This window comes from Sciurus carolinensis, chromosome 5, assembly GCF_902686445.1.
Source record: "Sciurus carolinensis chromosome 5, mSciCar1.2, whole genome shotgun sequence".
Classification (NCBI taxonomy): Eukaryota; Metazoa; Chordata; class Mammalia; order Rodentia; family Sciuridae; genus Sciurus; species Sciurus carolinensis.
The window spans coordinates 84,762,584-84,775,967 of record NC_062217.1 but is presented as its reverse complement, the minus strand read 5'-3'; positions in this window follow the sequence as shown (position 1 = coordinate 84,775,967).

Below are 13,384 nucleotides of genomic sequence, written 5' to 3'. Positions count from 1 at the left end.
CTTTTATGTCTTTGAATATGCATTATTGTTAATTTCCTCAGATTTTCCAATTCAGGAATTTTTCATTAACTTGTGAATCAATCTGCAATTGGACCTACTGAATTTTACATTTTAATAACTATGTTCTTTACTTCTGGAGGTTCTACTTGGTTCCTATAAATATTGTTTATTCTTTTATCATGGTAATAAGGCATTCTTCTATTTTTTAATCTATTTAAGTATTTCCATAGCACAATATCCATAGTATAGTCCATAAAATTGTTTTTTTATCTGTACTTCTTGAGATTCAGTTCTTCTCTTTGCTGACTGTGCTGACTCTTGATATTATTGAATTATTTGTTCATGTGTTTTGTAGTTTTGGGCTGTGAGCTCATCTTTAGCAGAACTTTAGCTGTTGGAATCTTGTTGAGGTTGAATCTCAAGGGCCAATTCTTACAACATAGTTTTATGACTGTTTTTGTGTAAAGTCCTGGAGATGACCCAGGATTAATCTTTATGTTACTTATGGGTTTGTGGAATTTCCAAACCATGTTGGTAGGTTAGTTCAAATCCCAAGCACAAGGTATTTGTAACTGGGGTTTTATAACCTCAAAGTTTTTTGTTTTTTGTTTTTTTTCCTCCATGAGTGTAGGCCAAAAAAGACAAGAATCTCAGTTCTCATGAGAGAATTCTTGTTCATCCGTTCACTGAGTTTGCAGTCCTCTGAGTGTTTTGACTCTTTGGAGCAATTTTGGTTTGAACTTTCCACCTTGAATGGCAGACAATATTGCCTGTTGTTGGGTGGGTATGAAAATCCAAGCCTCAAGGTCAGAGGCACTGATGGTTCCTTCTGCTGATCTTTCACAAAACAGGAAGAAGTTCATGTGATCTCACTTACTTTATACAGTCATATGTTGCTTAACATTGGGGACACATTCTAAGAAGTGCATTGCTAGGCAGTTTCCATACAGTGTGGACATCATAGTGTGCACTTACAGACTGAGACAGCTACAATGTCACCGGGCCATAGAATCTTACGGGGCTATCTTTGTATATGTGTATTATCCATTGACTGAAAGTGGTTAATGTGATTCATGATGATATTTGCTATCTTGAGATTTTTCTTTCTTTCAAGCTTAGCTCTGATATAATAGATATTTGGGTTTTTTTTTTTTTTTGGTTACTTTTAAATCTCCCATGCTTAGGTACTCATAGTGAAATAATTTTCAGGATACAGGTTTATTTAGCCTTTCTGGAATCTGGAATTTGCAGCCCCTTGATACTGTTTTTAGAGAGTGGTACTCCCTGTAGACAGACTCCTGGACCTTATGCAACTTGAAGATGGGATTCTCCGGAGTTTCAGGGACCCTGGCTGTTCTGGGGAAATCACTCCAGTCTGCTTGCTGAGAGCTTGTCTCATCTTGCTCCTCAGGTGTCTTTGGGCCCCATTTGTCTCTTTTGAACTGTAACAACTAAAATCTGGCCCTCTCTTCTAATACTGTCTTTTCAAATGGTGAACCCTGTGTGTGTCTCTTTTTCCTTTTGTGATCTGCCATTAAGATGTCATTTCCCTTTCATATCTCTTTAGCCTCAAATCAGCTTCTAAATCTCAACACTTCTTTCAAAGATACCTCTCCTGTCTTCCTTTATTTTTATTTCATTATAAAAAAACACTCTCCATCTGATAATAAGAATGAAGCCTGCTTTTTAAGCCCATCTAGTTTCTCTTTGATTATCCAAGCAAACAGAATCCCTAGATGGAGAAGATTCTAGGCACAGGCCTTTTAAGCTACATTCATCACTTTTGGGTTTGTATTCATTTTATTGTGTAATTTCTTCACTTCAAGTCAAGATTTTGTGGCCTATTTTCTTTTTAATATTTTGCCTTGCCCAGGTATTTATTAGATGAGAGAACGCATTGTAAACAAGATTGTTTTCTACACACTTAAATTCTACCAGTGAATAAAAATATTCTTTTATTTTCTGTCATTATTAATACAATTTTATAATCCTATTGAGGATGAAACCACAATTCCTGCCTCTGAAACCTGAAATCAGATTCTAATATAATTCTTAGAAACTGTGCCAATTTGAGGTCTCATGATATGGGTGTGTGCATGACTTTTAATAGCCATTGGACAACTAGCATAGTAACAAGAGCCTCCTACCTCTCAGATTCCTTGCTTGGTACTGAATTCAGGTAATGAGATTCAGAGAAGCACATCTGTCCAAAGTAAGCCACAGCCAAACCTCACATAGAGCTCTGTAGCACACAAGGAACTCAAATGTTTGCCATTTTAGGGCCCCACGTCCCAGCCTCCAGGCCTCCAGACTGGGGAACGGCACAAGCAGTTAACCATTGTTTTCTATTCCAATGTATAAAGGACTCAGTAGAGAAAGAACCTCTTTCTCCCATTAGAAAATCCTTGCTTCAGCTGCCCTAGCTCACTGAGGCCTGTGCCAATGCCCCCAAGCAGCCAGCCAGCCTTCTAAGGCTCCAATTTGTCCTCCTGCTTGTTAATGCCCCAAGTGGCCAGTATTTGCTGAATTCCAGTCTGTTATGAAATAGCATGAGCTCCAAAAACCTGCAAAGGGAGAATCCCACATGACCTGCATTTACTGCAGCTTAAGTCCTAAAGCTGCCTGCCTTCCTGTTTGCTGTCTCCTGTGCATGTGATTTTGTCCTCCAAATGGCAGTTCTCTTCTATTGCTTAAGGTTCGCAGTCTGTGTACCAGCTATTGGAAATTTAAGGAGTCAATAAGTATGTTCTCATTCAAGTCTGGATAAATTGAGACAGAGAGAAGGAGAGGGGAAAACCGGGGGGGAGGGGGAGTCAGGGATATGATGTAGCAGCTCTATAGATAAGGGAGGGGGGCTTGCTAACATTTCACCCTGCGTTGGACTTACCCACCCAGGACCCAGTGCAGCCATAGAACAGAGCTGAGTGCTTGTCCAGAGTGGGGTCAGGTCCTCTACAATTGGGGAGGGGTTGGGATATGGGGAAAAGGCAGCCGGAACAATTGTTCTAATCCTCTGTACAACTCTTGTGGGTTAGATGCTATTCTTTCTCCACTGGGGTTTTCAAGGTGAGAATGGAGAAAAGCCAGAAATGCTATTCTAATGGAAGTCTCTCCCCATGGAAACACAAGGAAGATGTGTGTGTGCGGGTGTGGGGAGTGGGTTGGGGGGGAAGGGAGCATCAATGACACCTGATAAAGTTCTTGGAATTTTTGTTTTCAGCATCTGTATCTTTCACTCTTTCCTCTGTCCTGTGCAGAGTAGAGAGTTGTGAGAATGTTGATTGATTGCAAGTGTATCTCCACTCAGGCAACTGAAGTAAAAGAGGTGCACCTGCCGCCATATAGAATGAGCATCAAGCGCCACAGTCAGAACAGATGAAAAACCATTCTGCTCTTTCCTCATTTTTTTCCCTATCCTCTAAGTGCTCAGGGAAGTCCAAGATAAATTTCAAAAGGATGTTACATGTCCATTCACACATTTCTTACCTCTTCTATAGGTGAGTTAGATTGTACCCTTAGAAAATGCACAGTGCCCAGACTTATAATGAAATGTCCCTTATTTAATTCAAAACAAATGCTCAGTGCCTTAAATATATTTAAAAATTTTTCTCCTATTTCAATGTGTAATGGTGTATGCAACAATAACTCAGCATTTTTGCATGTTTTCTTTTCCCCTCCCCTCCCTTCTCTTCCCCACCCTTCTTATGTTCAAACCCAGGACCTGTTGCAGGCTAAGCCCACACTGTACCACTGGGCTACACCCCCAGCCCTCAAGATGTTTCCTTTTTGTTTTTTGCTACTAGTCTTTTTTAGGTCTCTACACTTAAATAGTTTTGCAATAATAATAACTTCCATTTTGAGATCTCGAAAGCCAGTTACTGGTGTGGGGTTGGCTAAGGTGGGTTGTACCTATCTTACCCAGACTTCCTAGTGTGGCAACTCCCACCAACAGGCTCTGGAGGATGGAGCAGCTGCCCACATCTCATAGTCCAGAGAAGCAGGGCAGGGATTCAAACCAAGTGCTGCCGAGCAATGTGTGAAGCAAAACATGTCTTACCTCAGAACTGGGGCTTGGCCCCCGAGTATCTTCATTTGAGGTTTCAGGGTAAATTGACTTCATATCAATTTCACTTTCAAAAAGTATTTGCTCTTGGTTCAGTGGCATTTTCTCACTTGGGATGCCTCAGTGACTGTTCACTCATTTTTAAGGTTGATGTCACCAAGTGCTGGAAACAGTTTTTAGATTCTATTATAGGAATTGAAACTGGGGGATAAGAAGGAGTTGGAGGGAAATTGCTCTGGAGAAAATAATATAACTTTGCAATGATGTCATAGTGGACATTAAAAAAATTCCTGGTTGATACAATGTCTTTTGCATGTTTTGTTACTAAGTACTCTATGTTCTGGTTTAGATTTATCAAAGTTGGAGCCTCCTCTCTTTTGGAAGTCTTTGCTTGGGGAAACTTGCACGTTAGGAGAAGTTTTTTAAAAATTTCACTTTGTTCTTTTCCAAGTATTTCCAGAATTTTCCAGCTTCTATGTATGCTGCCAACAACAGAGATTCACATGCATTATTCACAGCACATGAATTTATTCTAAATTTTTAAGATGTTTAGGTCCATCTTCCTAAATCATATAATATACATGATATTTATAATTTTAAGACTATTGAATTCAAGACAACTCTTAATTTTACTTAAATTTCATTTTCACTTGGATTTACATGTCTTTGATTGTAACTCAAAGAATAGGTTTTTACCTTTTTACCTATTTTGTTGACTAGATAATCTATTGAAGTAGAATGTAAAGCATTTCAGAATAGCTTTAGGTGTTAATAAATTAGCTGAGACAAGCAGCTAAAACGCTGATAGATAAAACTCTAGTCAAATCAAACACCACTCTCTGGGCCTGTGTCTTAAGATTAACAATACAAATTCATAATCAGTTACAATTATGGCAAATTATTAATTATGAGAAAATTGAAGGAAGTGAATATCTCTTAAAACTCAGCTGATAAGACTTAAAACCATTCGGCTTCTCTTAAAGTAATAATAAAAATTATGTTTCCAGAAATTTTGTAAGTTTGTAATAACCTGCTTAAAAATGAAGGTTGACTGGTTGTGTTATCATTGCTGTTTCCTGAGAGACAGTTTATGGCAGGTGATTTTATGATACATTCCTGAAAAACCTCCAGATTTCAAATATGCAATATAAACTTCCTTATGAAAACTGCAGAACTTACCCATTTTATAAATAGTACCCCACCTACTTCAGATTAAATAGAATTTCCACATTTTAGGGTGGTCAGTTAACAGTAAAAGGTGGACATTGAAGAACTCCTCACCAATCTGTACATCAGGATCTGGTCCAGCTGATTTACGTGGGTAGTTCTCAAATTTTCTAGTCTCAGGATTCCTTGATGCTCTTAAAAGTGACTGAGGAAAAAAATTACTGAGGACCCCCAAAAGACTTCATTTATGTGAGATATATCTGTCAACATTTACCATTATAGAAACTGGGATTGAGAAAAGTTTAAACCACAACAATACACATGAGCACATATTCTATTGGCAGTCAGAAAGAAGATGCTGGTATAGTCCAGGTAGCCCTTGGAAAACTCCACTGTAGATTTGTGACAGAACGAAGAGAATTTCAACCTTGTAGATCCCCTGACAGGGTTTTAGGGACCTGAGGGGTTCTCAGGTCATACTTTGAGAAATGCCATTTTGAATAATTTGATATTATTATTTAATATTTGCTGATTCCTTGAAGGAACTTAATAGGCAATAAATCATTTCAAAACAACTGGCTGTGGGACTTAGGATCAGTCAAATTGCCTTCGCCTCTCCCTCCTGCCCCCCATTCTCTTGTTGCTAGCTGTGAGGTCTTGGGCGAACCTCTCCAGCATTCAGAGTCTCAATTTTCAATTCATTAGATTAGGGTTACTGCGAGAATATGTGGAGCAACCTGCATTGTACCTGGCACGTGAGAGGTATTCAGCAAGTGATAGCTGTAAAAGAAAAAAGAAGAACAGAGACCACTTCCATGCTCCCCCGCTCCTCCCTCCTGAGAGGAGGTTTACTGATTACTGTGGTATGAAAGAGAAGAATTCTCCCCAGGAACGATCCTGGAAGAAAGAAATGGAAGCTCAGTTTTAACCTCCCCCTCATCCTGAGCTCCATTCTTTTTCTATAGTGTGTTTATCTTTAAAAGCTTTGATCTAAAATGAGCAATTCCTTGCACTTCCAAAGTCCAGGCATATTTGGTTTACTGTATTTATGCTCACTGTGTTGTTTTGTTAGATGAAATTTTACTACTATTAATACAGTTGTAAAGGTCTCCTTTTTCTTCTCTTGACACCTTCTGCTATTCTGGGCTCATATTTCCCAGATCTTTTCTAGCACTGTTTTTGCAACATTCCTTGCTCAAACTTACCCTTAATGTGGTGCCAAATGTGTTTGGTTTAAGATGATTCTTTTTTATGAGCTGCAACTTATTCTTCATTTTTTTTCTTTTAGAGTTTAAGTTTTGTGTCTTGGATCCCAGGGGGAAATGGACAACAGATCATTTGGTGATTCTCTTTGAGGTTGCAGAGAAGGGTATTGCAGCCTGAACCAGGTTGGAAGTCATCTGCATCCAGGGTAGTGGGCCAGGCACTTCTCTCTGCTGGGTCAGAGAACCAGTGTGCAGTCCCCTCTTCCCCCACTGCCCATCCTCAGGCTATTGGGTTTCTTTGGGGATGATTTGACAACGATTCTGCAGTAACAGTCCCCCATGACACTTCTGAAACCCATAGGAAAACCTTCTCACTCTTGGATTCTGAATTCTTGCCTATCCTGATTGCCTCACAGTCACCAATCATTCACTAAACTCCCACTTTATGATTGGCACTGAGTTGACCCTGGGGAAAGTGAGTACAGGAAGTATACGATGAGCCCCATCCATTTCTGCCTCTGGTGAAGAAGAGCTGACCCTGCCAGCCCCGGATATAGGAAGATGGATCAGTCTTGGGAGTAAGAGAATCATTTCAGCTGTGAATATCTTTTATTTTTCTTTGAAATGTTGACAAGCTATCTAAACAGTCACAGTAACCTTGCTAAAAGTAGTCATCCAAGTCGTGGGTGAGTAGGAGAGCATAGCACATGAGAAAACTTCGGAGCCAGCCAGATGTGGGTTTCATTTCAAGTCTGCCATTTACCAGTAGGGTGACAGTTGTTAACATATTAGTCCTTCAGTGTTCTTCCCTATAAAATCAAGATTCTTAATAAATAACCCCTAGTGGCAGCTGTTATGTTTGAATCTGGAATGTTCCCCAAAGGTTCATATGCTGAAGACTTGGACCCCAACTGGTGGTGCTATCGGGAGGTGGTAAACACTTCAGCAGTTGGGGTCTAGTTGAAGGAAATAGATTACTGCAGGTGTGTCCTTGAAGAGGATATCTTGTTCCTGGCCTCGTCTTCTTTTCTCTTTGCTTCCGGACTGCCATGACGTGAACAGTCTCCTTTGCTACAAGCTTCCTCCACCGTGATGTTCTGTTTCACCTCAGGCACAACCCAATGGGGCAAGTTGACCATGAACTGAAACCTCTGAATTGTGTGCCAAAATAAATCTTTCCTCCCTTACGTTGATTTTCACAGGTGTTTTGTCACAGTGATTGAAAGGTGACTAACACAGTAACTCTATGTGTGGTAGCATTTTGTAGTGATGCCATGAGATCAGTTATCAGAACTTTGTTGATTCAGTATTTAGCTGGGAATGTGATGATGACTGTTCTTCACACCATACTTAGTGCTTCAACTGGACAAGGAGGGGTGACTTTTAGTGACAGCAAATATGAATCTTAGTTGAAATAAGTTAACAATGAAGATCGGAGAAAAGAAAGTTATTTGATTAAAGGTGCATAGGATTCAAAAAGGAAATCCATAATTAGTGACCCCAGGGTAACATTTTGAGTTCAGACAGATTTGGGTTTGAATCCCACCTTAATCCCTATCCTGCTGTATGAGCTTTGCAAAGTTACTTAAGTTCTCTGTGCCTCAACTTTATCATCCATTAAAGTGAGGATAATAGTTTTACCTCCCTCATGGATTGCTGTGGGAATTAAATGAGATAATAAATGGTAAGTGCTTAACAGAGTGTCTGGCAAATATTAAGCATTCAATAAATGACAGACCACATTGCCTCTCAAACACACTTTCAAAAACTCAACGGGATACTTTAAAAGTAAATTCTGGAAGCAGTCATTTTCCAGTCTAGGAGGTAGAATATATCATGTGCAGAAAGTGTGTGCTCTGGACTGTCAGGAGTCTCAACTTTGGGAAGGGCAGGCATCCTTCCTGACATGTAGCATTCCTTTAGACATAGAGAGAAAAACTACTGTACAAAGAGAAGAATGGAATGCCTTTCTTTTCTTTTCTTTTTCCTTTTTATCTTTTTTCCTCTTGGTACTGGGGATTGAACCCAAGGGCACTGAATCACTGAGTCATATTCCAAGCCCTTTTTATTTTTTATTTTGAGACAGGGTCTCACTAAGTTGCTTAGGGCCCCTCTAGGTAGCTTAGACTGGCTTTGAATTTGTGATCCTCCTGCCTCAGCTTTCTGAGCAGTGGGATTACAGGAGTGCACCATGGTGCCCTGCTGGAATGCTTCTTAAAATTATGCAAACCACCTCTGATCTAGTAATCACAGACTTTGTTCTCATCTCTCAATCCTGAAAATACTCCTTGCCAACCCTGACTGAGGTTGCCAGATCTGGTGAATGTGTTAGCAAGTCCTTCCTGACCTTTGAGAGGTTGCAGATGGGTTCCCATTCCACCCTGTCAGGTGCTTGGAATATTATTTAAAGTATTTTTCCTCTACTTCTTATCATCACTTTTTGGAGAGTTAAGTTTTGTACTCCCCCTGATCCACAAACAAAGCCACAGGTGTCTTCTTGAGCCATATGGGTGGCTGGGAGGGTTGGAGTGGCTAAGTCCCTGTGTCCTTGTTAGCGTGCACGGGTGGTGCACCTTCCCATGCCCTCCAGTTGCACTGCATAAGAGACCTTCCACTCCTAAGCCCACTGGCCCAGGAAGGTGAAGTGAAATCCTGATGTAGAGAAAAAAATTAAATTGGAATTGGATAATAATCTCTTATATACATAAAATATGTGCAGTTAGGGACAAAATTTCCAGAATGGAAATGCTTCATTCCTCTGGGAGAAAAACATGGACAAGGTGGATAAGGGCAGTCAATGGCCTATGGCCCCTGTGCCTGGTCAGTGCCCAGTGGTATGCCCCTGAGGCCAACTTTTCCTTTTGGAGGCACCTGCTGGTCCTGCCTGGTCTTTAGATAGTCTGTAGATATAGCTGTAAAACATCAGATAACCACAAAGTTCATTTCCTCACATCAGGCTAGCCTGCCCTTCTTCACAGGTTCTAGATCCTTGAACATCCAGTGTTGGTTCTAAATATTCAGACTGTTGCTGCTAATTCTTGAGACCTGGCCTCTTTCTGGAGGCTGTAGGGTTAAAAGCAAGTCATGTAATCTCTCTCTCTCTCTCTCTCTCTCTTTCTCTCTTTTTAAATTTATCTTTATAGAAAGTCATTGCTATGGCCCTACTGTTTGTCATGGCAAATGAAAAGACATTTTGCGGGGAGGGGTGGTGTATGATGAAGTGTATTTTCATGTACATAATTACTGGTAGCATACAAATTTCATACACAGATTGTTATAAGAAAACATAGCAGGTACAGAACCAAGTTTGTGCAGTTCAGGAAGACTCCTGTCTGGTAGCTGGAACTGCTCAATGTTGCCACCAGCCTCATCCATGTTCCTGGCCCTGGTTTCCAAAATGCTCAGCTTTAACTTCCCTCTGCCTGGGGGTCTGGCATTCCTTGGAATTCTTGTTTCTTCTGAAGGAACTGAGCAGCATCCTGTGGCTGCATCCTGTGGTTGACAAGATGGCAGCTGAGCCACAGTGATTCCGCACATGTTCAGGGAGGCCAGCTTGTGACCATACCTCTTCCTCAGAACTTGCCAGGGGCAGCTGACCACAGGCAGCAATGCCAGACGGGGTGGGTCCTGAGCAGAGGATGTACAAGAGCCTGGTCCTCATCATTGGCTCTGATAACATAGGTCTGTAGAGCAGCCTTGATCTTTAATGCTTTCTGACTTTTATAATCTTTGGTTAAAATGAGGCAAATCTTATTCCTCTGCTTGTCACACACTCTTCCTTCTCCCTGTAAGTATACTGAGTACCATAACATCACCAGGCACCAGGAACTGAAGATATCCAGAGAGGATTTGATACCAAAGCACCTGTCTGCCTGGGCCCATCCATTTATGTTTGCTTCATCTTTTTCCTACTCCCAGGTTGTCTGAATTGGGCTCTGTCTGTTAGATAAAGGTCAATATCTTCATGTGGTCTACAAGGGAATTTCATTGCCCAAGTGTGCCTTCTTTGTAAATATGACGTGTTCATGCTCCTGAACAATTGTGCCACAAGTTATATTCCTGTTAATCATACTGAACCACGATGGTGCTTGCCAGTGTGGGTTCGCTTTCTTGTCACAATTTGTGATGAATGATAGGTACCGACTCCCGAGTCTGATCAAGCTAAGGGAAACCTGAATGGACAAAATCCTCATCTGAAAATGTCTTGCCACTGACACTTAGGCCACTTAGGAAACATGTTCTCATTGTGGAAATCTTTTGCTCTTGAAAATAACTTTCTCTGACTTGATGCGTGTTGGTGTCTCTAATTTTCCCACCTTAGGCAACCCTATGTAAGCCTTAGGGCTTATGAGAGACTGAGCATAGGAAGGACTTGTTGGAGGTGTTTGGGGCTGATCTATTGCCTGGTAGATTTTTCTAGCTGTCATTCTGTTCTCCATCAAAACCCTTGTGTGGAGAAAACAAAGGCATCTCTGAACGGCAACTCTGTGATGGGCTCATTATGAGGAGATGCTGGGCCCTGTGCAAGGGAATTTAATATCCAAGCTTTCTTTCATGAAAATGAAGTGATGTGAAGTGATAGGTCTTAACAAAGGGACGCTGGTGACACCACACTCACCACCTATCGATGAACAAAGCTGAATTTTAGATTCTTCAGATAAGCAATTGTGCATGAAAGGGTGGATTGTGGCTCTGGAGGGGATGCAGCCCCACTGAATCTGAGCCACTTGAGCGCACATGGCCAGCAGGTGTAAGAGCATCATTGTCTCAGGAGCACCAAGAAAGAGCACCCATGTCAACATCTGTGCAGAGATGACTACAGTTATCAGGACTGTGATCCCAGGTAAATTTCTGGGCTCTGCTATACCCCGTCGAGCACTCCACAGGATAGTACTAATGACTTCGTAACCTTTTCATTTTATTTTGAGAGGTAGTTTGCAGGCCACTTTTGTAAAGTCCATGGTGCCAGGTTATAGTTGTAAAATGGGGAAGGTTTCTGAAGATGCCCAGCATAGTGACTGAAACAACTCATCTAAAGGAAATAGGACTTGAAGTTTTCCAGGGTGGTTGGACTATTTACCTCCCATAAGCAGTGAATGAAAGTTCCATTTATCCCGTATACTCATCAGAATTTGGTACTGTCAGCTTTGTTAATGTGTATAAAGGAGCATCACAGTGTTTTGATTTGATTTTACTGACAAGTAATGTTGAGTATCTTGTGATGTGTCTACTTGGCCATTCTCAAATCCACTGTTTGTGTATAAAACTTCTTATGGATAAAAGATTTCTTGAGCATTTTGCCCATTGTTACTGGATTGCTTTCTTTATGTCACTGTTATGCCCATTCATATATGACTCCTTTGTTGAATAAATGCTTTGCAAGTAAAAAAAAAATATGTAGTAGGACTTCAGATCCTGCTGGGGAAAATGGAATGTGGGGGAGACAAGAAAAGGGAATGAAAGAAAGGTGAATATCGGATGAGGGGCTCTCTAGTCTTCCAAGACATTGGTCAAGGAGAAGAACCAGGAAGGAATAAATACAATTTTGCATACATGAGTTATCTGGATTTGTTTACTACAAACTAGTACATATTTTAAAAAAGAGGGATTTGGGAAGCATCTCCTGGTTAATAGTCCAGGCAGGGTGCTATAGTAAACACTGTACTGACTAGTCCATGTAGACAGATGGAGTTTGGTTCCTGGCTTACTTAGAGTTATATCATGAGCCAATTTTCAAGTCAGTTTCTTCCTCCATAAAATGATGATGGCAATAGTATCCACTTCAGAGGGTCATTTTTAGAGTGTCAATGAGATGACACAGGTGAAGTGCTTAGCACTGTGCCCAGCATTTATCCATTCTTCCCTAAAAGGTAGCCTTTGTCTTACTCCTAGTGGGGTTGGGTGAGTCATACAGGAAGAGCATGAGAGGGAGCACAGGAAAGTTGGAGGTCATCTCAGGAACTGGAGGGTGCAGTTCCCTCTCTGACGAACCTAATGGGTTGTAGGTGTTAAGAAGGCAATAGGTTTGGTTGTGTATACCTTGAATTTGGGATAGCTAGTTGGATTCTTCTTGGGCCCAAAATTGAAGATTAAGAGCAAAGTCTTGGAAATGAAACTTGTTGTTACTGTGCATAAAGACTCCCATTTATGTCAGTGTAATGTTGTCTGACAGCCACAGCTCCATATATCCCCTTTGTCATGCCATGGATTTGTGCACATGATTCCAAGGCTCTAGACCTGACCTTTACAGCTCTGCCCTCATATGATACAGATGGAAAGTAAATGATAAGTTAACTGATGAAGTCTCCTCTGTTGTACAGTTGGTGACATCAAACACTGGGCACAAAGATGTGAGGAAGATCATCTGGATACTCTTCATAGCGCTGCTGCTCTGTGGGTGCGTAGGAAGGTAGGTGCGTAATGACCTTGAGATGAAGTCTTTGGCTTTTTCAGAGTGTTCAACTCCTCTCAGGATTGATCATTTCATTCTATACTTAACATTAATTGATTTAGCCATTCTTTCCTTAGTTCATTCATTTTCTCAGTACACATTTTTTGAGTGCTTTGTGCACACTATGGGTTAGCCACTCTGTTGATCATTTCTGACAACCTGGGATATTCGCAAGTGAACAACAACGTTCCTACATGAACTGCTGAACCTTCGAGGTTTGTATGTATTATGAGAGGCACAGACAAAAGGTACTCGACCTTGCCCTGGTCTTCTCTCCTGTCACTGAGCTCAACCAAGGACAGGACAGACCTACTTAGGAGGTGTTTGCTACCCTGACCTGTGGATATCAGATACCATCACCTGCAGCTACGCTCATCTTACACCTGCGAGTTGCATCAAACGGCATCTCGGATCAGTCACCTAGATGACGCAGGCACCTTTGAGGTCACTAAATAAGGTCTTCTCGCATTTACTGCTTGTTCATAGCTCACTGTTGTG